Genomic DNA, 26,278 nt, shown 5'->3' with positions numbered 1-26,278 from the left:
TCCCCTCACTCTCCCCTTCCCGCTCTCTCACTCCTTCCCCTCACTCTCCCCTTCCCTCTCTCTCATTCCTTTATCTCACTCTCCTCTCCCCTCTCTCTCACTCCTTCCCCTCACTCTCCCCTTCCTTCTCTCTCACTCCTTTCCTTCACTCACCTCTTCCCTCTCTCTGGCAGGAGTCTGGGGGATGAGACACAATCTGAGCGTTTCACTGACCCCTCCTCATTCTTCAAACACACAGCACTAACTGGGGAATGACCCACAGCCCAGGGCAGGTGGCTCCATAGCTCAGGGGTTAGAGCACTGGTCTAGTAAACCAGCGGTCATGAGTTCAAATCTCACTGGTGCCTACTCAAAATTAGCTCAGTGTTTCAATACAGTGTCAATTAACAAGGGCTTTAATTATAAATATTAACAACAGGCTCCCCTCACAGCCTTCTCTCGATCTCTGCCTGACATGTTTTACATCTTTTTTCTGCTATCTCGCTTTTTCCGTCTCTCACATTCCCATCTCTCACCCTCTTCCGTCCCCCACTCTCCCCTGCCCTCTCTTCCCTCCCCTCCCTCCTCTCTCTTTTCCCTTTTTTTTCAGATTCTCCCATTCTCCCTCTCTCTCCCCTTCCTTTCTCTCTCTCCTCTGTCTCCTCCCTCTCTCCTCTTCCCTTCTCTCTCTCCCCCTCCCCTCCCTCTCTCGCCTTCCCCTCCCTCTCTCGCCTTCCATCTCTTTCTCTCCCCTTCCGCTCTCTCCTTTTCCCCTCTCTCACTCCTTTCCTCTCTCTCTATCTCTCTCCTTCCCCCTCTCTCTGCCCCTCCCTCTCTTTCCCCTCCCCCTCTCTCTCTCCCCTTCCGCTCTCTCTTCCTCCCTGTCTCCCCTTCCAAATCTCTCTCACTCCTTCCTACCTCTCTCCCTTTCCCACTATCTTGCTTTCCCCGTCTCTCACTGTGATATATTCACAGAGCACAGCACACACAGCTCCTAACAAGGCAGGCAGCTCTCTCGGAAGCCTCCGGAAATCTGCCTGGTTCTGTTTAATTATTAACTCTGCAGTTGCAGTACACAATATGTCCACATCCACAGTGTGGAGCGACAAACATTACAAGCTTACAGACATTACACTCACTCATTCTCCTCTCTAACCCTCTCCCCTCACTGTCTCTCCTTTTCACTCTCCGCTTCCCTCTCCTTCCTCCCTCTCTTTCGTCCCCTCCCAGCCCTTCCTCCTCTCTCTCTCTCTCTTTTTTCCATTTCTTTTCAGATTTCCCCCTTCTCCCTCTCTCTCCCCTTCACCACCCGCTTTTTCCCCTTCCCCCTCTATCACTCCTTCCCCCTCTCTCTCACTCCTTCCACTCTCTCTTTCCCCTTCCCCTCTCTTTCCCACTCCTTCCCCTCTCTATCTCTCCCCTTCCCCTCCCGCTCTTTCACATTCCCAACTTTCCCTTTTCCCTTCCCCTCTCTTTACCTCTCCTTCCCCACTCTCTCTCTCCCCTTCCCCTCTCTCGCTCTCTACTTCCCCTCTCTCCCCTTCCCTCTCTGCTTTCATTCTCTCACTCCTTCTCCTCTCTCTTCTTCCTCCTCTATCTTCCCTCTCTCTCCCCTTCCCCTTCCCTCCCTCCCCTCCTCTCTCTCTCTCTCTCTTCTCCCTTCCTTTTCAGACTCCCCCCTTCTCCCTGGTGTGAATGGTTTTGATCCTGGCCCAATTGCTAGACGGATGTTTCTAATCGCCCTCACCTTACGAAAGTTCTGTACCCGGGGATTATTATTCAGAGTGTAAATGGAATGAGTTACAGACAGGAAAGCCTCGGTGAAACACCGTTACTGATATTTATTAGGTCTAACGTACACTGGGTAAAACATGCACTACTAAACGCAATCACTGTCTGTGTGGAGATTAATATCCAGGTTACAAACAACATACACACAGTACGGAACTGAGGACCGGTCCCATGCAGTCATTCCCTTGTTGCTACGGTGGATTCTAACTCCACCCTGAACAACGAATTACCTCATCACACAAGCCCCTTCCCCTGGCTCAACCAAACAAAGCTCCCTCCCCAGAATCGCCCCGAAAAAGCTTCACTTCTGAGAAAGAACCCTGAGCCGTTACACCTCACCTGGGCCACCTCTGGTTACTGGCTTGGGACACCCGCGACCATGTTCACCAGCACACACACAGTCGCTCTCGATCGCTCAGCTCAGCCGTGGGAAGTCACTGCCCTGGAGGTCGTACCCCGTGAGGGGTACGTGGTTCTCAGTCTCAGCGCCTTCTTCTGTCGAACTGTGGCTTCCCCCTCTGGTACGTCTTCTTGTTCCGTCGATCTCGGTGGAGCGAGAGCGAGAGGGAGCACGAGAACGGTGGAAAAGTGACGATCTTTATCGGAGTCGAGCTACCCCTATCTGTCCCACCAAACTTTTGTTTCGAAGCGCTCCGCTGCTTAGTCAGTGATGGGCCATCATCAGACCCACGTGTGTTCTGTGATTGGACGAATGGCCCTGAGTCTGGGACATATCTCGCTCGGTGTGTTGGGAAAAAACTGGCTCCTCTTCACCTGGCCAGGCTGTGGGTTCATTGTTCAGCTTCCCGTCTGAGACTGGAGATGGGAAGTGCTTTCGCGTTCGAGTGGCTTTCTAATCTGGTCACTGGCTTCACGTGAACGGGTGCCTCAGGTTCCTGAGCCCCTTTGTCAGTGGCCCCCCCCTTCCTTTTGCTGGGACTGGCGGGTGAACCTTTACATCCTGGGTTTTGTCACAGACAGCCGCCATGTGGTCTCCAGAGTTTTAACAAACCAGCGTTTTCACGTACCTGCACAGGGAGATCCCATCACAGGGAAAATACCCTCAGAGACAAACCCTACAAAGTCCACGCAATATTCTCGACTGAGTCCATTCTTTAACCAGAGACTTTGCGATCTCTTCACTCTCTCTCCCCTTCCCATCTCTCTCCCTCTCTTTCCCCTCCCCCTCTCTCTCTCCCCTTTCCCTCTCTTTCTCTCCCCTTCCCCCCCTCTCCCCTTCCCTCTCTACATTCATTCCCTCTTCACACGTTCCCCTCTCTCTCCTTCCTCCTCTAACTTCCCTCTCTCTCCCCTCCCCCTCTTTCCTCTACCCAATCTCTCCCCCTTCTCTCCGCTTACCCCATTGCCGTTTCACTCTCCCTTTCCCTCTCCCTTCCCCTCCGTCCGCTCTCTCGCTTTCTCTTCCCTTTCTTTTCAGATTCTCCACTTCTCCCTCTCTCTCCCCTTCCTTTCTCTCTCTGTCACCTCCCTCTCTCCCCTTCCCCTCTCTCCCCTTCCACTGTCTCTCACTCCTTTCCCCTTTCTCTCCCCTTCCCCTCTCTCTCACTCCTTCCCCCACTCTCTCCCCTTCCCCTCTCTCTCACTCCTTCCCCCCTCTCTCTCCCCTCACCCTCTCTCTCACTCCTTCCCCCTCTCTCTCCCCTCCCCCTCTCTCTCACTCCTTCCCCCTCTCTCTCGCTCCTTCCCCCTCTCTCTCACTCCTTCCCCCACTCTCTCCCCTTCCCCTCTCTCTCACTCCTTCCCCTCTCTCTCCCCTCACCCTCTCTCTCACTCCTTCCCCCTCTCTCTCCCCTCCCCCTCTCTCTCACTCGTTCCACCACTCTCTCCCCTTCCCCTCTCTCTCACTCCTTCCCCCTCGCTCTCCCCTTCCCCCCTCTCTCACTCCTTCCCCTATCTCTCTCCCCTCCCCCTCTCTCTCGCTCCTTCCCCCTCTCTCTCACTCCTTCCCCCACTCTCTCCCCTTCCCCTCTCTCTTGCTCCTTCCACCACTCTCTCCCCTTCCGCTCTCTCTCACTCCTTCCCCCCTCTCTCTCCCTTTCCCCTCTCTCTCATTCCTTCCGCACTCTCTCACTGCTTCCCCTATCTCTCTCCCCTCCCCCTCTCTCTCACTCCTTCCCCCTCTCTCTCACTCCTTCCCCTATCTCTCTCCCCTCCCCCTCTCTCTCACTCCTTCCCCCTCTCTCTCACTCCTTCCCCCACTCTCTCCCCTTCCCCCTCTCTCACTCCTTCCCCCCTCTCTCGCCCCTCACCCTCTCTCTCACTCCTTCCCCCTCTCTCTCCCCTCCCCCTCTCTCTCACTCCTTCCCCCACTCTCTCCCCTTCCCCCTCTCTCACACCTTCCCCCCTCTCTCGCCGCTCACCCTCTCTCTCACTCCTTCCCCCTCTCTCTCCCCTCCCCCTCTCTCTCACTCCTTCCCTCTCTCTCTCACTCCTTCGCCGCTCTCTCACTCCTTCTCCCACTCTCCCACTCCTTCCCCCACTTTCTCCCCTTCCCCCTCTCTCTCACTCCTTCCCCCACTCTCTCTCCCCTTCCCCTCCCTCTCTCACTCCTTCCCTCTCTCTCTCACTAATTCCACTCTCTCTTTTACCTTCCCCTCTCTTTCCTGCCCCTTCCCCTATCTTTCCCAAAGCAGTTTGCTCCATAGCTCAGGGGTTAGAGCACTGGTCTAATAAACCAGGGGTCGTGAGTTCAAATCTCACTGGGGCCTATTCAAAATTAGTTCTGTATTTAAATTTGCCGTCAATTAACAAGGGTTTTAATTATAAATATTAAAAAGCTCCGAGACCGACCCTGGAACAACAGGTTCTCATCTCTCTCTCTCTCCCTTCCCCATCACGACCCGTTCTACATCTTTTTACCCCTCTCTCCCTCTCTCTCTTTCCCTTTCCTCGCACTCCCCTTCCCCTCTCACTCTCCCTCTTTCCCCTCTCTCTCCTCTCTCCCCTTCCCTCTCTACTTTCATTCTCTCCCCACTCCTTCCCCTTCTCTCCCCTTCCCCTCTCTCCCCTTCCCCTCTCTCCCCTTCCCTCTCTACTTTCATTCTCTCCCCACTCCTTCTCCTCTCTCTCACTCCTTCCCCCTCTCTCTCCCCTTCCCCTCTCTCCCTTTCCCCCTCGAGAGACACACAGAGAGAAAGTGAGAGTGTGTGAGAGAGACAGAGAGAGTGAGAAAGTGTTGTGTGTGCAATAACTCAACAGACAGATTACTGTAAACTCCGAACAGGTACACACCTGGCTCTACTTTATTAGGGCCCAAAGTGATTACATTACAAGATGGCTGGCCTTTTATACCGAGGCCGTACACGCGTGTGTACAGCCCAATGACCTCCGACAGTGGCCCCACCTGGTGGCTAGTAACCCCAAGCATACATACATGACAGAAAGAGAGAGACAGAGAGACAGAGAGATTGAGCCAGAGTGTGACTGAGTTGCCTTGGGATGTTTTACTACGTGAAAGACCCGATATATCGATGTTGAGAAGCGAATATTGAAGAGACGGAGGCAGGAGTCTGGGGGATGAGACACAATCTGAGCGTTTCACTGACCCCTCCTCATTCTTCAAACACACAGCACTAACTGGGGAATGACCCACAGCCCAGGGCAGGTGGTTCCATAGCTCAGGGGTTAGAGCACTGGTCTAATAAACCAGGGGTCGTGGGTTCAAATCTCACTGGGGCCTTTTCTAAATTAGTTCAGTATTTAAATACAGTGTCAATTAACAAGGGCTTTAATTATAAATATTAACAACTCTGAGACTGACCCTCAAACAACAGGCCTCTGTCTTGCTGACACTCTCTCTGCTTTCCAGGTCACGATCCGCTCTGCATTTTTTTTTCCTGCAATCTCACTTTCTCCTTCTCTCACTCTTTCCCCTCTCTCTCCCCTTTCCCTCTCTCTCCCCTCTCTCTCACTCTTTTGCCTTTCTTTTCAGATTCTCCTCTGCTCCCTCCCTCTCTCTTCCCTTCCTTTCTCTCTCCCCTGCCTCCTCCCTCTCTCGACTTCCCATCTCTCTCCCCTCCCCCTCTCGCTCTCCCCCGTTCCGCTCTCTCCCATTCCCCTCTGGCTGACTCCTTCCCCCTCTCTCTCCCATTCCCTCTCCCACTCATTCCCCTCTCTCCCTCCTTTTACAACTTCCAAGCACTAATCTCTCTCACAGAGCCGACACCGACACGATGGGCCGAATGGCCCTCCTTGTGTGCTGTAAGATTCTGTCAATGTTCAGGGATGAATCACCGAGAATGATTATTCGGGCCCCACCTCCTTGTTAACAATAGTAAGATGCAAACAGGAGCTGGTGTTACAGGTGGCTCCATAGCTCAGGGGTTAGAGCACTGGTCTTGTAAACCAGGGGTCGTGGGTTCAAATCTCACTGGGGCTTACTCAATTTTGGCTTCTGTTACTGAATTGACCGTCAATCGGCGACAGGCCGACATCATCAACAGGAACCGCTCACTCCGCACTTTACAATCTGCCCACAGCACTTTCACTTCCCACCCCCAGTCTGTATCCCACCTTTTCCACATCCAGTCTCAGAGACACCGATATATCATCGACTCATAGAAACTTACAGCACGGAAGGAGACCATTTCGGCCCATCGTGTCTGCACCAGCCGACCAAGAGCTATCTGCTGGGCAGGGCCACATAGTCCGCATGTCCCAGACACGAGACTCCCAAAGCAAGCGCTCGACTCGGAACTCCTTCACGGCAAGCGATCCAAAGGTGGGCAGAGGAAACGTTACAAGGGACACCCCTCAAAGCCTCCCTGATAAAGTGCAACATCCCCACCGACACCTGGGAGACCCTGGGCCAAAGACCAGTCTGCCCGGAGTGGAGGAAGTGCATCTGGGAGGGCGCTGAGCACCTCGAGTCTCGTCGCCGAGAGCGTGCAGAAACCAAGCGCAGGCAGCGGAAGGAGCGTGCGGCAAACCAGTCCCACCCTCCCCTTCCCTCAACGTCTATCTGTCCCACCTGTGACAGGGACTGTGGTTCCCCTATTGGACTGTTCAGTCACCTAAGGACTCATGTTAAGAGTGGAAGCAAGTCTTCCTCGATTCCGAGGGACTGCCTATGATGATGATATGATCCCAGCCTGATCCCACTTTCCAGCTCTCGGTGCGTAGCCTTGTAGCTTACGGCACTTCAAGTGCACATCCAAGTACCTTTTAAATGTGGTGAGGGTTTCTGCCTCTACCACCCTTTCAGGCCGTGAGTTCCAGACCCCCACCACCCTCTGGGTGAAGGAATAGAGGTCTCCCCTCAGCCTCCTCTGTTCCAAAGAAAACAACCCCAGCCGATCCAATCTTCCCTCGTCGCTAAAATTCTCCAGTCCGGCAACATCCTGGTAAATCTCCTCTGCACCCTCTCCAGTGCAATCACATCCTTCCTGCGATATCCTGACATTTCCCAGTTCCTGCCTTCGCTGGTTTATGCTCAAGATGCGGCAATGGACACAAGATGATCCAGTTGGGATTTTCCACAAATAATGAATCCCACGGCCACATCTGTTTGACCCTCGGAGGGCACTCTGTAAATTCACCAAATTTATTAAATGCCCGCCCTGTGGTTACGCTCGAACTGTACACAACACTGGTTAGGCCACAGCTGGAGTACTGCGTGCAGTTCTGGTCACCACATTACAGGAAGGATGTGATTGCACTGGAGAGGGTGCAGAGGAGATTTACCAGGATGTTGCCGGGACTGGAAAACTTTAGCCATGAGGAAAGATTGGATCGGCTGGGTTTGTTTTCCTGGGAACAGAGGAGGCTGAGGGGAGATTTAATTGAGGTGTATAAAATTATGAGGGGCCTGGATAGAGTGGATAGGAAGGACCTATTTCCCCTTAGCAGAGGGGTCAATAACCAGGGGCATAGATTTAAAGTAATTGGGGGGAGGTTTAGAGGGGATTTGAGGGGAAATGTCTTCACCCAGAGGATGGTGGGGGTCTGGAACTCACGGCCTGAAAGGGTGGTAGAGGCAGAAACCCTCACCACATTTAAAAGTACTTGGATGTACACTTGAAGTGTCGTAACCTACAGGGCTACGGACCGAGAGCTGGAAAGTGGGATTAGGCTGGGTAGCTCTTGGTCGGCCGGTACGGACACGATGGGCCGGAATGGCCTCCTTCCATGCTGTAAATGCTGTATGGTTCTCTGATTCTCTCTCTCACTCCTTCCCACATTCTACCAATCGTAAACTAGAGGTGATCCAAAACTCGGCTGCCCCATGACCTAACTTGCACCGAGTCTCACTCACCCATCACCCCCTGTGCTGACTGACCCGTGTCCTAACTCACACCCAGTCCCGCTCACCCATCACCCCCTGTGCTCGTTGCCCCGTGTCCTAACTCGCACCGAGTCTCACTCACCCATCACCCACTGTGCTCACTGCCCCTGTGTCCTAACTCGCACCGAGTCCCACTCACCCATCACCCCCTGTGCTCACTGCCCCCGTGTCCTAACTCGCACCAAGTCCCACTCACCCATCACCCCTGTGCTCACTGCCCCGTGTCCTAACTCGCACCGAGCCCCACTCACCCATCAGCCCTTGTGCTCGCTGCCCAGTGTCCTAACTCGCACCGAGTCCCACTCACCCATCACCCCGTGTGCACGCTGCCCCGTGTCCTAACTCGCACCGGGTCCCGCTCACCCATCACCCCCTGTGCTCGCTGCCCCGTGTCCTAACTCGCACCGAGTCCCGCTCACCCATCACCTCCTGTGCTCACTGCCCCCGTGTCCTAACTCTCACCGAGACCCGCTCACCCATCTCCCCCTGTGCTCACTGTCCGACATTGACTCCCGGTAAAGCAACCTCTCGATTTCAAAATTCTCATCCTTCTTTAAAATCTCTCCATGGCCCCTCACAACTCCCTATCTATGTAATCTCCTCCGGCCCCACAACCCTCCCTATCTCTGTAACCTCCTCCAGCCCCTACACCCCTCCCTATCTCTAACCTCTTCCAGCATCTACACCCCTCGAGATGTCTGCACTCCTCTAATTCTGCCATCTGACCATCCCTGATTATAATCGCTCCACCATCGGTGGCCGGGCCTTCTGTTGCCTGGGCCCCAAGCTCTGGAACTCCCTCCCTAAACCTCTCAACCTCTCTCCCCCTCTTTCCTCCTTCAAGACGCTCCTTAAAACCGACCTCTTCACCTGCCCTAATATCTCATTTTGTGGCTCGGTGTCAAATTTTTATCCCATAATCCTCCTGTGGAGCACCTTGGGACGTTTCACTACGTTAAAGGCGCTATATAAATATACATTATTGTTGGTGTTCCCTCTGTCTCTCCTCTTCCCCGTCTCTCTCTCACTCCTTCCCCTCACTCTCCCCTTCCCTCTCTCTCACTCCTTCCCCTCACTCTCCGCTTCCCTCACTCTCACTCCTTCACCTCACTCTCCTCTTCCCTCTCTCTCATTCCTTCCCCTCACTCTCTCCTTTCCGCTCTCTCACTCCTTCCCCTCACTCTCCTCTTCCCTCTCTCTCCCTCCTTCCCCACACTCTCCCCTTCTCTCTCTCTCACTCCTTCCCCTCACTCTCCCCTTCCCTGTCTCTCATTCCTTCCCCTCACTCTCTCCTTCCCTCTCTCTTGCTCCTTCCCCTCACTCTCCCCTTCCCTCTCTCTCCCTCCTTCCCCTCACTCTCCCCTTCACTCTCTCTCACTCCTTCCCCTCACTCTCCCCTTCCCTCTCTCTCACTCCTTCCCCACACTCTCCCCTTCTCTCTCTCTCAATCCTTCCCCTCACTCTCCCCTTCCCTCTCTCTCACTCCTTCCCCTCACTCTCCCCTTCCCTCTCTCTCAATCCTTCCCCTCTCTCACCTCTTCCCTCTCTCTCAATCCTTCCCCTCACTCTCCCCTTCCCTCTCTCTCACTCCTTCCCCTCACTCTCCCCTTCCCTCTCTCTCACTCCTTCCCCTCACTCTCCCCTTCCCTCTCTCTCACTCCTTCCCCTCACTCTCCCCTTCCCTCTCTCTCACTCCTTCCCCTCACTCTCCCCTTCCCTCTCTCTTCCTCTAATAGAGCCCCACCTAGTGGACTATCAATGTAATAACAACTACTGACACGCTCCTCTCTCTCTCCATCTCTCTCTCTCCCTCGCTCCCCGTCCCCCTCAAACTCACTCCTTCCCTCACGCTGTCCCTTTCCCCCGCTTTCTCCCCTTCCCACTCTCCGCTCCTCTCTCTCCACTCAATCCTCAATCTCTCTCCTCCTCTCTCTCTCTCTCTCTCTCTCTCTCCCTTCCCTTCTGACTTTCCCCTTCCCCCTCTCTAACCCCTTCCGGCTCGAGAGACAGTGAGCGACAGAGAGAAAGTGATAGAGAGACAGAGAGAGAGAGAGACAGAGGGAGAGAGAGAAAGAGATTGAGAGACAGAGAGATTGGGGCAGAGTGTGACTGAGTTGCCTTGGGATGTTTTACTACGTGAAAGACCCGATATATCGATGTTGAGAGGCGAATATTGAAAAGACGGAGGCAGGCGTCTCCCCTGCCTCCTCCCTCTCTCTCTTTCCGATCTCTCTCCCCTTCCCCCTCTCTCTCACTCCTTCCACTCTCTCTTTTCCCTTCCCCTCACTTTCCTGCTCCTTCCCCTGTATTTCCCAGTGCAGGTGGCTCCATAGCTCAGGGGTTAGAGCACTGGTCTCGTAAACCAGGGTTCATGAGTTCAAATCTCACTGGGGTCTGCTCAAAATTAGCTCAGTGTTTAAATTCACTGTCAATTAACAAGGGCTTTAATTATAAATATTAAACAGCTCTGAGACTGTCCCTGGAACAACAGGGTCCCCTCCTCTCTCCTCCTTCTTGTGTCTCTGACACTCTCTCTCCCTTTCCAAATCTCTCCCTCCCTTCCCCATCACGACCCGTTCTACACCTTTTTATCGCTTTCCCGTCTCTCACTCATTCCCTTCTCCCCCTATCCCCCTCCCTTGCCTCACCCTCTCTCTCCGCTATCCACTCTCTCACCCCCTCTCTCCGCTCACTCTGTCTCTTTCGCCAACCCAGTCTCTCCACCCTCTCTCCCCTTCCCCTCACCTTTTCACTCTCCACTTCCCTCCCTCCCCTCCTTCCTCTCTCGCTCTCTGTTCCCTTTCTTTTCAGAGTCTCCCGTTCTCCCTCTCTCTCCCCTTCCTTTCTCTCTCCCTTGCCTCCACCCTCCCCATCTCTCTCCCCTTCCCCCCTCTCCCCTTCCCCTCTCTCCCCTTCCATCACTTACTCTCCCCTTCCGCTCTCATCCATTATTCTCTCTCACTCACTCCATCGCCACCCTTCCCTCTCCCTCTATTTCCCCTTCCCCCTCTCTCTCACTCCTTCCACTCTCTCTTTTCCCTTCCCCTCTCTTTCCTGCTCCTTACCCTGCATTTCCCAAAGCAGGTGGTTCCATAGCTCAGGGGTTAGAGCACTGGTCTAGTAAATCAGGGTCGTGGGTTCAAATCTCACTGGGGCATACTCAAAATTAGCTCAATATTTAAATTCACCGTCAATTAACAAGGGCTTTAATTATAAATATTAAACTGCTCTGATACCGACCCTGAAACAACAGGTTGTCGTCTCTATTACACTTTCTCTCCATCCAAATCTCTCTCTGCCGACCCCCATTCTGCATCTTTTACCCCCTTTCCCGCGATCTCGCTTTGCCCGTCTCCCCCCTCCCTTGCCACACCCACTCTCTATCCTTTCCTGTCTCTCTCTCTCCCCCTTCCGCTCCCCACCTCTCACTCCCCTTCCCCCTGTCTCTCAATTCTTCCCACATTCTATCCAATATAAACGAGAGGTGATCCAAAACTCGGCTGACCCCGTGTCCTAACTCGCACCGAGTCCCACTCACCCATCACCCCCTGTGCGTGCTGCCCCGTGTCCTAACTCGCACCCAGTCCCACTCACCCATCACCCCCTGTGCTCACTGCCCCGTGTCCTAACTCGCACCCAGTCCCACTCACCCATCACCCCCTGTGCTCACTGCCCCGTGTCCTAACTCACACCCAGTCCCACTCACCCATCACCCCCTGTGCGTGCTGCCCCGTGTCCTAACTCGCACCCAGTCCCACTCACCCATCACCCCCCGTGCTCACTGCCCACGTGTCCTAACTCGCACCGAGTCCCGCTCACCCATCACACCCTGTGCTCGCTGCCCCGTGTCCTAACTCGCACCCAGTCCCACTCACCCATCACCCCCTGTGCTCACTGCCCACGTGTCCTAACTCGCACCGAGTCCCACTCACCCATCACCCCCTGTGCTCTCTGCCCTACATTGGCTCCCGGTTAAGCAACGCCTCGATTTCAAAATTCTCATTCTTGTTTACAAATCCCTCCATGACGCTCGCCCCTCCCTATCTCTGTAACTTCCTCCAGCACTACACCCCTCCCTATCTCTGTTACCTCCTCCAGCATCTACACCCCTCCCTATCTCTATAACCTCCTCCAACACCTACATCCCTCCCTATCTCTGTAACTTCCTCCAGCACTACACCCCTCCCTATCTCTGTTACCTCCTCCAGCGTCTACACCCCTCCCTATCTCTATAACCTCCTCCAACACCTCCATCCCTCCCTATCTCTGTAACTTCCTCCAGCACTACACCCCTCCCTATCTCTGTTACCTTCTCCAGCGTCTACACCCCTCCCTATCTCAATAACCTCCTCCAACCCCTGCACCTCTCCCTATCTCAATAACCTCCTCCAACACCTACACCCCTCCCTATCTCTGTAACCTCCTCCAGCACTACACCCCTCCCTATCTCTGTTACCTCCGCCAGCGTCTACACCCCTCCCTATCTCTATAACTTCCTCCAGCACTACACCCCTCCCTATCTCTGTTACCTCCTCCAGCCCCTACATCTCTCCCTATCTCTGTAATTCCCTCCGGCCCCACAACTCCCCGAGATGTCTGCACTCCTCTAATTCTGCCCTCTGACTATCCCTGATTATAATCGCTCCACCATCGGTGGCCGGGCCTTCTGTTGCCTGAGCCCCAAGCTCTGGAACTCCCTCCCTAAACCTCTCCGCCTCTCTACCTCTCTTTCCTCCTTCAAGACGCTCCTTAAAACCGACCTCTTCACCTGCGCTAATTTCTACTTTTGTGGCTCGGTGTCAAATTTTTATCCCATAATCCTCCTGTGGAGCAGCTTGGGACGTTTCACTACGTTAAAGGCGCTATATAAATATACATTATTGTTGGTGTTCCCTCTGTCTCTCCTCTTCCCCGTCTCTCTCTCACTCCTTCCCCTCACTCTCCCCTTCCCTCTCTCTCACTCCTTCCCCTCACTCTCCCCTTCCCTCTCCCTCACTCCTTCACCTCACTCTCCTCTTCCCCGTCTCTCTCTCACTCCTTCCCCTCACTCTCCCCTTCCCTCTCTCTCACTCCTTCCCCTCACTCTCCCCTTCCCTCTCTCTCACTCCTTCCCCTCACTCTCCCCTTCCCTCTCTCTCACTCCTTCCCGTCACTCTCCCCTTCCCTCTCTCTCACTCCTTCCCCTCACTCTCCCCTTCCCTCTCTCTCACTCCTTCCCCTCACTCTCCCGTTCCCTCTCTCTCACTCCTTCCCCTCACTCTCCCCTTCCCTCTCTCTTCCTCTAATAGAGCCCCACCTAGTGGACTATCGATGTAATAACAACTACTGACACGCTCCTCTCTCTCTCCATCTCTCTCTCTCCCTCTCTCCCCTTCCCCCTCTCACTCACTCCTTCCCTCTCCCTGTCCCTTTCCCCCGCTTTCTCCCCTTCCCACTCTCCGCTCCTCTCTCTCCACTCACTCCTCAATCTCTCCCCTCCCTCTCTCTCTCTCTCTCTCCTTTCCCTTCTGACTTTCCCCTTCCCCCTCTCTAACCCCTTCCGGCTCGAGAGACAGTCAGCGACAGAGAGAAAGTGATAGAGAGACAGAGAGAGAGAGAGACAGAGGGAGAGAGAGAATGAGACAGAGAGACAGAGAGATTGAGGCAGGGTGTGACTGAGTTGCCTTGGGATGTTTTACTACGTGAAAGACCCGATATATCGATGTTGAGAGGCGAATATTGAAGAGACGGAGGCAGGAGTCTCCCCTGCCTCCTCCCTCTCTCTCTTTCCGATCTCTCTCCCCTTCCCCCTCTCTCTCACTCCTGCCACTCTCTCTTTTCCCTTCCCCTCACTTTCCTGCTCCTTCCCCTGTATTTCCCAGAGCAGGTGGCTCCATAGGGGTTAGAGCACTGGTCTCGTAAACCAGGGGTCGTGGGTTCAAATCTTACTGGGGCCTGCTCAAAATTAATTCAGTATTTAAATTAACATGGGCTTCAATTATAAATATTAAACAACTCTGAGACTGTCCCTGGAACAACAGGGTCCACTCCTCTCTCCTCCTTCTTGTGTCTCTGACACTCTCTCTCTCCCTTCCCCATCACGACCCGTTCTACACCTTTTTATCGCTTTCCCGTCTCTCACTCATTCCCTTCTCCCCCTTTCCCCCTCCCTCGCCTCACCCTCTCTCTCCGCTATCCACTCTCTCACCCCCTCTCTCCGCTCACTCTGTCTCTTTCTCCAACCCAGTCTCTCCACCCTCTCTCCCCTTCCCCTCACCTTTTCACTCTCCACTTCCCTCCCTCCCCTCCTTCCTCTCTCGCTCTCTTTTCCCTTTCTTTTCAGAGTCTCCCGTTCTCCCTCTCTCTCCCTTTCCTTTCTCTCTCCCTTGCCTCCTCCCTCTCTTGCCTTCCCATCTCTCTCCCCTTCCCCCCTCTCCCCTTCCCCTCTCTCCCCTTCCATCACTTACTCTCCCCTTCCGCTCTCATCCATTATCCTCTCTCACTCACTCCATCGCCACCCTCCCCTCTCCCTCTATTTCCCCTTCCCCCTCTCTCTCACTCCTTCCACTCTCTCTTTTCCCTTCCCCTCTCTTTCCTGCTCCTTACCCTGCGTTTCCCAAAGCAGGTGGTTCCATAGCTCAGGGGTTAGAGCACTGGTCTAGTAAATCAGGGTCGTGGGTTCAAATTTCACTGGGGCATACTCAAAATTAGCTCAATATTTAAATTTACCGTCAATTAACAAGGGCTTTAATTATAAATATTAAACTGCTCTGATACCGACCCTGGAACAACAGGTTGTCGTCTCTATTACACTTTCTCTCCATCCAAATCTCTCTCTGCCGACCCCCATTCTGCATCTTTTACCCCCTTTCCCGCGATCTCGCTTTGCCCGTCTCCCCCCTCCCTTGCCACACCCACTCTCTATCCTTTCCTGTCTCTCTCTCTCCCCCTTCCGTTCTCCACCTCTCATTACCCTTCCCCCTGTCTCTCAATTCTTCCCACATTCTACCCCAATATAAACTAGAGGTGATCCAAAACTCGACTGACCCCGTGTCCTAACTCGCACCGAGTCCCACTCACCCATCACCCACTGTGCTCACTGCCCCGTCTCCTAACTCACACCCAGTCCCGCTCACCGATCACCCTCTGTGCTCCCTGCCCCGTGTCCTAACTCACACCAAGTCCCGCTCACCCATCACCCCCTGTGCTCGCTGCCCCGTGTCCGAACTCGCACCCAGTCCCGCTCACCCATCACACCCTGTGCTCACTGCCCCGTGTCCTAACTCGCACCGAGTCCCGCTCACCCATCATCCCCTGTGCTCACTGCCCCGTGTCCTAACTCACACCCAGTCCCGCTCACCCATCACCCCCTGTGCTCACTGCCCCCGTGTCCTAACTCACACCCAGTCCCGCTCACCCATCACCCCCTGTGCTCACTGCCCCGTGTCCTAACTCGCACCGAGTCCCGCTCACCCATCACCCCCTGTGCTCACTGCCCCGTGTCCTAACTCGCACCGAGTCCCGGTCACCCATCACCCACTGTGCTCACTGCCCCATGTCCTAACTCGCACCGAGTCCCGCTCACCCATCACCGTCTGTGCTCTCTGCCCCACATTGGCTCCCGGTTAAGCAACGCCTCGATTTCAAAATTCTCATCCTTGTTTACAAATCCCTCCATGACGCTCGCGCCTCCCTATCTCTGTAACTTCCTCCAGCACTACACCCCTCCCTATCTCTGTTACCTCCTCCAGCGTCTACACCCCTCCATATCTCTATAACCTCCTCCAACACCTACACCCCTCCCTATCTCTGTAACTTCCTCCAGCACTACACCCCTCCCTATCTCTGTAACTTCCTCCAGCACTACATCCCTCCCTATCTCTGTTACCTCCTCCAGCGTCTACACCCCTCCCTATCTCTATAACCTCCTCCAACACCTACACCCCTCCCTATCTCTGTAACCTCTTCCAGCCACTACACCCCTCCCTATCTCTGTAACCTCCTCCAGCCCCTACACCCCTCCCTATCTCTGGAACCTCCTCCAGCCCCTACACCCCTCCCTATCTCTGGAACCTCCTCCAGCACCTACACCCCTCCCTATCTCTGTAACCTCCTCCAGCCCCTACACCCCTCCCTATATCTGTAACCTCCTCCAGCCCCTACACCCCTCCCTATCTCTGTAACCTCCTCCAGCCCCTACACCCCTCCCTATCTCTGTAACCTCCTCCAGCACATACACCCCTCCCTATCTCTGTAACCTCCACCAGCCCCTACACCCCTCCCTATCTCTGTAACCTCCACCAGCCCCTACACCCCTCCCTTTCTCTGTAATCTCCTCCAGCCCCTACACCCCTCCCTATCTCTGTAACCTCCTCCAGCCCCACAACCCTCCCTATCTCTGTAACTTCCCACACCCCTCCCTATCTCTGTAACCTCCACCAGCACCTACACCCCTCCCTATCTCTGTAACCTCCTCCAGCACATACACCCCTCCCTATCTCTGTAACCTCCACCAGCCCCTACACCCCTCCCTATCTCTGTAACCTCCACCAGCACCTACACCCCTCCCTATCTCTGTAACCTCCTCCAGCACCTACACCCCTCCCTATCTCTGTAACCTCCTCCAGCCCCTACACCCCTCCCTTTCTCTGTAATCTCCTCCAGCCCCTACACCCCTCCCTATCTCTGTAACCTCCTCCAGCCCCACAACCCTCCCTATCTCTGTAACTTCCCACACACCTCCCTATCTCTGTAATCTCTTCCAGCTCCTACATCCCTCCCTATCTGTGTCACCCCACAATCAGCCATGATCTTATTGAATGGCGGAGCAGGTTCAAGGGGCTAGATGGCCTACTCCTGTTCCTAATTCTTATGTCCTTATGTCTGCACTCCTCTAATTCTGCCCTCCTGACCATCCCTGATTATAATCGTTCCACCATCGGTGGCCGTGCCTTCTGTTGCCTGGGCCCCAAGCTCTGGAACTCCCTCCCTAAACCTCTCCACCTCTCTACCTCTCTTTCCTCCTTCAAGACTCTCCTTAAAACCGACCACTTCACCTGCGCTAATTTCTACTTTTGTGGCTCGGTGTCAAATTTTTATCCCATAATCCTCCTGTGGAGCACCCTGGGACGTTTCACTATGTTAAAGGCGCTATATAAATATACATTATTGTTGGTGTTCCCTCTGTCTCTCCTCTTCCCCGTCTCTCTCTCACTCCTTCCCCTCACTCTCCCCTTCCCTCTCTCTCACTCCTTCCCCTCACTCACCCCTTCCCTCTCTCTCACTCCTTCCTCTCACTCTCCCCTTCCCTCTCTCTCACTCCTTCCCCTCTCTCTCCCCTTCCCTCTCTCTTCCTCTCATAGAGCCCCACCTAGTGGACTATCGATGTAATAACAACTACTGACACGCTCCTCTCTCTCTCCATCTCTCTCTCTCTCTCGCCTTCCCCCCTCACTCACTCCTTCCCGCTCCCTGTTCCTTTCCCCCGCTTTCTCCCCTTCCCACTCTCCGCTCCTCTCTCTCCACTCACTCCTCAATCTCTCCCCTCCCCCTCTCTCTCTCTCCTTTCCCTTCTGACTTTCCCCTTCCCCCCTCTAACCCCTTCCGGCTCGAGAGACAGTGAGCGACAGAGAGAAAGTGATAGAGAGACAGAGAGAGAGACTGAGAAAGAGAGAGAAACAGAGAGAGAGTGAGTGAGTGAGAGAGAGAGAGACAGAGAGACAAAGTGATCGAGAGACAGAGAGAGAGACTGAGAAAGAAAGACAGAGAGAGAGAGACTGAGAAAGATACACAGAGACACAGAGAGACAGAGAGACTGAGAGATTGAGGCAGAGTGTGACTGAGTTGCCTTGGGATGTTTTACTACGTGAAAGACCCGATATATCGATGTTGAGAGGCGAATATTGAAGAGACGGAGGCAGGAGTCTGGGGGATGAGACACAATCTGAGTGTTTCACTGACCCCTCCTCATTCTTCAAACACACAGCACTAACTGGGGAATGACCCACAACCCAGGGCAGGTGGTTCCATAGCTCAGGGGTTAGAGCACTGGTCAAGTAAACCAGGGGTCGTGAGTTCAAATCTCACTGGGGCCTACTCAAAATTAGTTCAGTATTTAAATACAGTGTCAATTAACAACAGGTTAAATTATAAATGTTAAACAGCTCTGAGACTGACCCTGGAACAACAGGCTCCTCTTATAACGTTCTCTCTCTCTGCCTGACATCTTTTTTCCGCTATCTCGCTTTTCCCGTCTCACATTCCCATTTCTCTCCCCTCCCTCCTCTATCTCTCTTTTCCCTTTTTTGCAGATTCTCCCATTCTCCCTCTCTCTCCCCTTCCTTTCTCTCTCTCCCCTTCCCCTCCCTCTCTCGCCTTCCATCTCTTTCTCTCCCCTTCCGCTCTCTCCTATTCCCCTCTCTCACTCCTTTCCTCTCTCTCTATCTCTCTCCTTCCCCCTCTCTCTGTCCCCTCCCTCTCTTTCCCCTCCCCCTCTCTCTCTCCCCTTCCACTCTCTCTTCCTCCCTGTCTCCCCTTCCAACTCTCTCTCACTCCTTCCTACCTCTCTCCCTTTCCCACTATCTCGCTTTCCCCGTCTCTCACTGTGATATATTCACAGAGCACAACACACACAGCTCCTAACAAGGCAGGCAGCTCTCTCGGAAGCCTCCGGAAATCTGCCTGGTTCTGTTTCATTATTAACTCTGCAGTTGCAGTACACAATATGTCCACATCCACAGTGTGGAGCGACAAACATTACAAGCTTACAGACATGACACTCACTCATTCCCCTCTCTAACCCTCTCCCCTCACTGTCTCTCCTTTTCACTCTCCGCTTCCCTCTCCTTCCTCCCTCTCTTTCGTCCCCTCCCAGCCCTTCCTCCTCTCTCTCTCTCTCTTTTTTCCATTTCTTTTCAGATTTCCCCCTTCTCCCTCTCTCTCCCCTTCACCACCCGCTTTTTCCCCTTCCCCCTCTATCACTCCTTCCCCCTCTCTCTCACTTATTCCACTCTCTCTTTCCCCTTCCCCTCTCTTTCCCACTCCTTCCCCTCTCTATCTCTCCCCTTCCCCTCCTGCTCTTTCACATTCCCAACTTTCCCTTTTCCCTTCCCCTCTCTTTACCTCTCCTTCCCCACTCTCTCTCTCCCCTTCCCCTCTCTCACTCTCTACTTCCCCTCTCTCCCCTTCCCTCTCTGCTTTCATTCTCTCACTCCTTCTCCTCTCTCTCCTTCCTCCTCTAACTTCCCTCTCTCTCCCCTCCCCCTCTCTCCACTACCCAATCTCTCCCCCTTCTCTCCGCTTACCCCATTGCCGTTTCACTCTCCCTTTCCCTCTCCCTTCCCTTCCGTCCGCTCTCTCGCTTTCTCTTCCCTTTCTTTTCAGATTCTCCACTTCTCCCTCTCTCTCCACTTCCTTTCTCTCTCTGTCACTTCCCTCTCTCCCCTTCCCCTCTCTCTCACTCCTTCCCCCTCTCTCACTGCTTCCCCTATCTCTCTCCCCTTCCCCTCTCTCTCACTCCTTCCCCCACTCTCTCCCCTTCCCCTCTCTCTCACTCTCTCCCCCTCTCTCTCACTCCTTCCCCCTCTCTCTCACTCCTTTCCCCTTTCTCTCCCCTTCCCCTCTCTCTCGATCCTTCCACCACTCTCTCCCCTTCCTCTCTCTCTCACTCCTTCCCTCTCGGTCTCCCCTTCCCCTCTCTCTCACTCCTTCCCCCCTCTCTCACTCCTTCCCCTATCTCTCTCCCCTCCCCCTCTCTCTCACTCCTTCCCTCTTTCTCTCACTCCTTCCCCCACTCTCTCCCCTTCCCCTCTCTCTCGCTCCTTCCACCACTCTCTCCCCTTCCGCTCTCTCTCACTCCTTTCCCCCTCTCTCTCCCCTTCCCCTCTCTCTCACTCCTTCCCAACTCTCTCACTGCTTCCCCTATCTCTCTCCCCTCCCCCTCTCTCTCACTCCTTCCCTCTCTCTCTCACTCCTTCCCCCACTGTCTCCCCTTTCCCTCTCTCTCGCTCCTTCCCCCCTCTCTCTCCCCTCACCCTCTCTCTCACTCCTTCCCCCTCTCTCACCCCTCCCCCTCTCTCTCACTCCTTCCCCCTCTCTCTCACTCCTTCACCTCTCTCTCACTCCTTCCCCCACTCTCTCCCCTTCCCCCTCTCTCTCACTTCTTCCCCCTCTCGCTCACTCCTTCCCCCACTCTCTCTCCCCTTCCCCTCCCTCTCTCACTCCTTCCCCCACTCTCTCACTCCTTCCCCCACTCTCTCCCCTTCCCCCTCTCTCTCACTCCTTCCCCCACTCTCTCTCCCCTTCCCCTCCCTCTCTCACTCCTTCCCTCTCTCTCTCACGAATTCCACTCTCTCTTTTACCTTCCCCTCTCTTTCCTGCTCCTTCCCCTATATTTCCCAAAGCAGTTTGCTCCATAGCTCAGGGGTTAGAGCACTGGTCTAATAAACCAGGGGTCATGAGTTCAAATCTCACTGGGGCCGATTCAAAATTAGTTTTGTATTTAAATTTGCCGTCAATTAACAAGGGTTTTAATTATCAATATTAAAAAGCTCCGAGACCGACCCTGGAACAACAGGTTCTCATCTCTCTCTCTCTCCCTTCCCCATCACGACCCGTTCTGCATCTTTTTACCCCTCTCTTCCTGTCCTGCTATCTCGCTTTCCCCGTCTCTCACTTATTCCCCTCTCTCCCGTTCCCCCTCGAGAGACACACAGAGAGAAAGTGAAAGTGTGTGAGAGAGACAGAGAGAGTGAGAAAGTGTTGTGTGTGCAATAACTCAACAGACAGATTACTGTAAACTCTGAACAGGTACACACCTGGCTCTACTTTATTAGGGCCCAAAGTGATTACATTACAAGATGGCTGGCCTTTTATACCTGGGCCGTACACACGTGTGTACAGCCCAATGACCTCCGACAGTGGCCCCACCTGCTGGCTAGTAACCCCAAGCATACATACATGACAGAAAGAGAGAGACAGAGAGACAGAGAGATTGGGGTAGAGTGTGACTGAGTTGCCTTGGGATGTTTTACTACGTGAAAGACCCGATATATCGATGTTGAGAGGTGAATATTGAAGAGACGGAGGAAGGAGTCTGGGGGATGAGACACAATCTGAGTGTTTCACTGACCCCTCCTCATTCTTCAAACACACAGCACTAACTGGGGAATGACCCACAGCCCAGGGCAGGTGGCTCCATAGCTCAGGGGTTAGAGCATTGATTTAGTAAACCAGGGGTTGTGGGTTCAAATCTCACTGGGGCCTACTCAATTTTGGCTTCTGTTACTGAATTGACCGTCAATCAACGACAGGCCGACACCACCAACAGGAACCACTCACTCCGCACTTTACAATCTGCCCACAGCACTTTCACTTCCCACCCCCAGTCTGTATCCCACCTTTTCCACATCCAGTCTCAGAGACACCGATATATCATCGACTCATAGAAACTTACAGCAGGGAAGGAGACCATTTCGGCCCATCGTGTCCGCACCAGCCGACCAAGAGCTATCTGCTGGGCAGGGCCACATTGTCCGCATGTCCCAGACACGAGACTCCCAAAGCAAGCGCTCTACTCGGAACTCCTTCACGGCAAGCGAGCCAAAGGTGGGCAGAGGAAACGTTACAGGGACACCCTCAAAGCCTCCCTGATAAAGTGCAACATCCCCACCGACACCTGGGAGACCCTGGCCAAAGACCAGTCCGCTCGGAGTGGAGGAAGTGCATCCGGGAGGGCGCTGAGCACCTCGAGTCTCGTCGCCGAGAGCGTGCAGAGACCAAGCGCAGGCAGCGGAAGGAGCGTGCGGCAAACCAGTCCCACCCTCCCCTTCCCTCAACGTCTATCTGTCCCACCTGTGACAGGGACTGTGGTTCCCCTATTGGACTGTTCAGTCACCTCAGGACTCATGTTTCGAGTGGGAGCAAGTCTTCCTCGATTCCGAGGGACTGCCGATGATGATGATATGATCCCAGCCTGATCCCACTTTCCAGCTCTCGGTCCGTAGCCCTGTAGCTTACGGCACTACAAGTGCACATCCAAGTACCTTTTAAATGTGGTGAGGCTTTCTGCCTCTACCACCCTTTCAGGCCGTGAGTTCCAGACCCCCACCACCCTCTGGGTGAAGGAATGGAGGTCTCCCCTCAGCCTCCTCTGTTCCAAAGAAAACAACCCCAGCCGATCCAATCTTTCCTCGTGGCTAAAATTCTCCAGTCCCGCCAACATCCTGGTAAATCTCCTCTGCACCCTCTCCAGTGCAATCACATCCTTCCTGCGATATCCTGACATTTCCCAGTTCCTGCCTTCGCTGGTTTTAGGCTCAAGATGCGGCAATGGACACAAGATGATCCAGTTGGGATTTTCCACAAATAATGAATCCCACGGCCACATCTGTTTGACCCTCGGAGGGCACTCTGTAAAGTCACCAAATTTATGAAATGCACACCTTACCCCCGCCCTGTGGTTACGCTCGAACTGTACACAACACTGGTTAGGCCACAGCTGGAGTACTGCGTGCAGTTCTGGTCACCACATTACAGGAAGGATGTGATTGCACTGGAGAGGGTGCAGAGGAGATTTACCAGGATGTTGCCGGGACTGGAAAACTTTAGCCATGAGGAAAGATTGGATAGGCTGCAGTTGTTTTCCTGGGAACAGAGGAGGCTGAGGGGAGATTTAATTGAGGTGTATAAAATTATGAGGGGCCTGGATAGAGTGGATAGGAAGGACCTATTTCCCTTAGCAGAGGGGGTCAATAACCAGGGGGCACAGATTTTAAAGTAATTGGGGGGAGGTTTAGAGGGGATTTGAGGGGAAATGTCTTCACCCAGAGGGTGGTGGGGGTCTGGAACTCACGGCCTGAAAGGGTGGTAGAGGCAGAAACCCTCACCACATTTAAAAAGTACTTGGATGTGCACTTGGAGTGTCATAACCTACAGGGCTACGGACCGAGAGCTGGAAAGTGGGATTAGGCTGGGTAGCTCTTGGTCGGCCGGTGTGGACACGATGGGCCGGAATGGCCTCCTCCCGTGCTGTAAATGTTTATGATTCACTGATTCTCTCTCTCACTCCTTCCCACATTCTACCCGTCGTAAACTAGAGGTGATCCAAAACTCGGCTGCACCATGTCCTAACTCACACCGAGTCCCACTCACCCATCACCCCCTGTGCTCACTGCCCCGTGTCCTAACTCACACCGAGTCCCACTCACCCATCACCCCCTGTGCTCACTGCCCCGTGTCCTAACTCGCACCGATTCCCACTCACCCATCACCCCCTGTGCTCACTGCCCCGTGTCCTAACTCACACCCAGTCCCACTCACCCATCACCCCCTGTGCTCACTGCCCCGTGTCCTAACTCACACCCATCCCCGCTCACCCATCACCCTCTGTGCTCACTGCCCCCGTGTCCTAACTCGCACCCAGTCCCACTCACCCATCACCCTCTGTGCTCACTGCCCCCGTGTCCTAACTCGCACCCAGTCCCACTCACCCATCACCCCCTGTTCTCGCTGACCCCATGTCCTAACTCGCACCCAGTCCCACTCACCCATCACCCCCTGTTCTCGCTGACCCCATGTCCTAACTCGCACCCAGTCCCACTCACCCATCACCCCCTGTTCTCGCTGACCCCATGTCCTAACTCGCACCCAGTCCCGCTCACCCATCACCACCTGTGCTCACTCCCGTGTCCTAACGCGCACCGAGTCCCGCCCTCCCATCAGCCCTGTGCTCATTGCCCCGTGTCCTAACTCGCACCGAGTCCCACTCACCCATCACCCTCTGTGCTCACTGCCCCGTGTCCTAACTCGCACCGAGTCCCACTCACCCATCACCCCCTGTGCTCACTGCCCCGTGTCCTAACTCGCACCTCGTCCCACTCACCCATCACCCCCTGTGCTCACTGTCCTGTGTCCTAACTCGCACCGAGTCCCGCTCACCCATCACCCCCTGTGCTCACTGACCCCGTGTATTAACTCACACCCAGTCCCACTCACCCATCACCCCCTGTGCTCGCTGCCCCGTGTTCTAACTCGCACCCAGTCCCACTCACCCATCACCCCCTGTGCTCATTGACCCGTGTCCTAACTCACACCCAGTCCCGCTCACCCATCACCCCCTGTGCTCACTGCCCCGTGTCCTAACTCGCACCCAGTCCCACTCACCCATCACCCCCTGTGCTCACTGACCCGTGTCCTAACTCGCACCCAGTCCCGCTCACCCATCACCCCCTGTGCTCACTGCCCCGTGTCCTAACTCGCACCGAGTCCCGCTCACCCATCACCCCCTGTGCTCACTGCCCCCGTGTCCTAACTCACACCGAGTCCCACTCACCCATCACCCCCTGTGCTCACTACCCCCGTGTCCTAACTCGCACCGAGTCCCACTCACCCATCACCCACTGTGCTCACTGACCCCGTGTCCTAACTCGCACCCAGTCCCGCTCACCCATCACCCCCTGTGCTCACTGACCTACATTGACTCCCGGTAATGCAACGCCTCGATTTCAAAATTCTCATCCTTGTTTACAAATCTCTCCATGGCCCCTACACCCCTCCCTATCTCTGTAATCTCCTCCAGCCCCTACACCCCTCCCTATCTCTGTAACCTCCAGCCCCTACACCCCTCCCTATCTCTGTAACCTCCTCCAGCCCCTACACCCCTCCCTATCTCTGTAATCTCCTCCGGCCCCACAAGCCTCCGTATCTGTGTAACTTCCTCCAGCCCCTACACCTCTCCCTATCTCTGTAACCTCCTCCAGCCCCTCGCCCCTCCCTATCCCTGTAACCTCCTCCAGCCCCACAACCCCCCGAGATCTCTGTAACCTCCTCCAGCCCCTACACCCCTCCCTATCTCTGTAACCTCTTCCAGCCCCTACACCCCTCCCTATCTCTGTCACCCCGTCCAGCCCTACACCTCTCCCTATCTCTGTAACCTCCTCCAGCCCCTACACCCCTCCCTATCTCTGTAATCTCCTCCGGCCCCACAAGCCTCCGTATCTGTGTAACTTCCTCCAGCCCCTACACCTCTCCCTATCTCTGTAACCTCCTCCAGCCCCTCGCCCCTCCCTATCTCTGTAACCTCCTCCAGCCCCACAACCCCTCCCTATCTCTGTAACCTCCTCCAGCCCCTACACCCCTCCCTATCTCTGTAATCTCCTCCAGACCCACAACCCCCCGAGATGTCTGCACTCCTCGAATTCTGCCCTCCTGACTATCCCTGATTATAATCGCTCCACCATCGATGGCCGGGCCTTCTGTTGCCTGGGCCCCAAGCTCTGGAACTCCCTCCCTAAACCTCTCCGCCTCTCTACCTCTCTTTCCTCCTTCAAGACGCTCCTTAAAACCAACCTCTTCACCTGAGCTAATTTCTACTTTTGTGGCTCGGTGTCAAATTTTTATCCCATAATCCTCCTGTGGAGCACCTTGGGACGTTTCACTACGTTAAAGGCGCTATATAAATATACATTATTGTTGTTGTTCCCTCTGTCTCTCCTCTTCCCCGTCTCTCTCTCACTCCTTCCCCTCACTCTCCCCTTCCCTCTCTCTCACTCCTTCCCCTCACTCTCCCCTCCCCTCTCTCTCACTCCTTCCCCTCACTCTCCCCTTCCCTCTCTCTCACTCTTTCCCCTCACTCTCCCCTTCCCTCTCTCTCACTCCTTCCCCTCACTCTCCCCTTCCCTCTCTCTCACTCCTTCCCCTCACTCTCGCCTTCCCTCTCTCTCACTCTTTCCCCTCACTCTCCCCTTCCCTCTCTCTCACTCCTTCCCCTCACTCTCCCCTTCCCTCTCTCTCACTCCTTCCCCTCACTCTCGCCTTCCCTCTCTCTTCCTCTAATAGACACTCACCTCGTGGACTGTCGATGTCATGACAACTACTGACACACTCCTCTCTCTCTCCTTCTCTCTCTCTCTCTCTCTCCCCTTCCCTGTCCCTTTCCCCCGCTTTCTCCCCTTCCCCACTCTCCGCTCCTCTCTCTCCACTCACTCCTCAATCTCTCTCCTCCCTCTCTCTCTCTCTCTCCTTTCCCTTCTGACTTTCCCCTTGCCTCTCTCTAACTCCTTCCAGCTCGAGAGACAGAGAGCGACAGAGAGAAAGTGATGGAGAGACAGAGAGAGAGCGTAAGAGAGATATAGTGAGCGACAGAGAGACTGAGAGATTGGGACAGAGTGTGACTGAGTTGCCTTGGGATGTTTTACTACGTGAAAGACCCGATATATCGATGTTGAG

At 54.5% G+C, this 26,278-nt stretch overlaps 8 non-coding genes across 8 annotated transcripts; all 8 read left to right on the top strand.

Moving 5' to 3' along the window:
• The first annotated feature begins 274 nt into the window (after window positions 1-274).
• trnat-agu (transfer RNA threonine (anticodon AGU)) lies at window positions 275-347 on the top strand. The gene has a single exon. It is a non-coding gene; the product is annotated as a tRNA-Thr (tRNA).
• Window positions 348-4,426: 4,079 nt separating this feature from the next.
• On the top strand, window positions 4,427-4,499 carry trnai-aau (transfer RNA isoleucine (anticodon AAU)). Its single transcript has one exon. It is a non-coding gene; the product is annotated as a tRNA-Ile (tRNA).
• Window positions 4,500-5,397: 898 nt separating this feature from the next.
• trnai-aau (transfer RNA isoleucine (anticodon AAU)) lies at window positions 5,398-5,470 on the top strand. Its single transcript has one exon. It is a non-coding gene; the product is annotated as a tRNA-Ile (tRNA).
• Window positions 5,471-6,096: 626 nt separating this feature from the next.
• Window positions 6,097-6,169, top strand: trnat-ugu (transfer RNA threonine (anticodon UGU)). Its single transcript has one exon. It is a non-coding gene; the product is annotated as a tRNA-Thr (tRNA).
• Window positions 6,170-10,397: 4,228 nt separating this feature from the next.
• On the top strand, window positions 10,398-10,470 carry trnat-cgu (transfer RNA threonine (anticodon CGU)). The gene has a single exon. It is a non-coding gene; the product is annotated as a tRNA-Thr (tRNA).
• A 7,604-nt stretch (window positions 10,471-18,074) lies between these two features.
• trnat-agu (transfer RNA threonine (anticodon AGU)) lies at window positions 18,075-18,147 on the top strand. The gene has a single exon. It is a non-coding gene; the product is annotated as a tRNA-Thr (tRNA).
• A 2,312-nt stretch (window positions 18,148-20,459) lies between these two features.
• trnai-aau (transfer RNA isoleucine (anticodon AAU)) lies at window positions 20,460-20,532 on the top strand. Its single transcript has one exon. It is a non-coding gene; the product is annotated as a tRNA-Ile (tRNA).
• Window positions 20,533-21,243: 711 nt separating this feature from the next.
• On the top strand, window positions 21,244-21,316 carry trnat-agu (transfer RNA threonine (anticodon AGU)). Its single transcript has one exon. It is a non-coding gene; the product is annotated as a tRNA-Thr (tRNA).
• The last annotated feature ends 4,962 nt before the right edge of the window (window positions 21,317-26,278 follow it).

This window comes from Pristiophorus japonicus, unplaced genomic scaffold, assembly GCF_044704955.1.
Source record: "Pristiophorus japonicus isolate sPriJap1 unplaced genomic scaffold, sPriJap1.hap1 HAP1_SCAFFOLD_1116, whole genome shotgun sequence".
NCBI classification, from domain to species: Eukaryota; Metazoa; Chordata; class Chondrichthyes; family Pristiophoridae; genus Pristiophorus; species Pristiophorus japonicus.
This window is presented reverse-complemented; position numbering and strand designations above follow the sequence as displayed.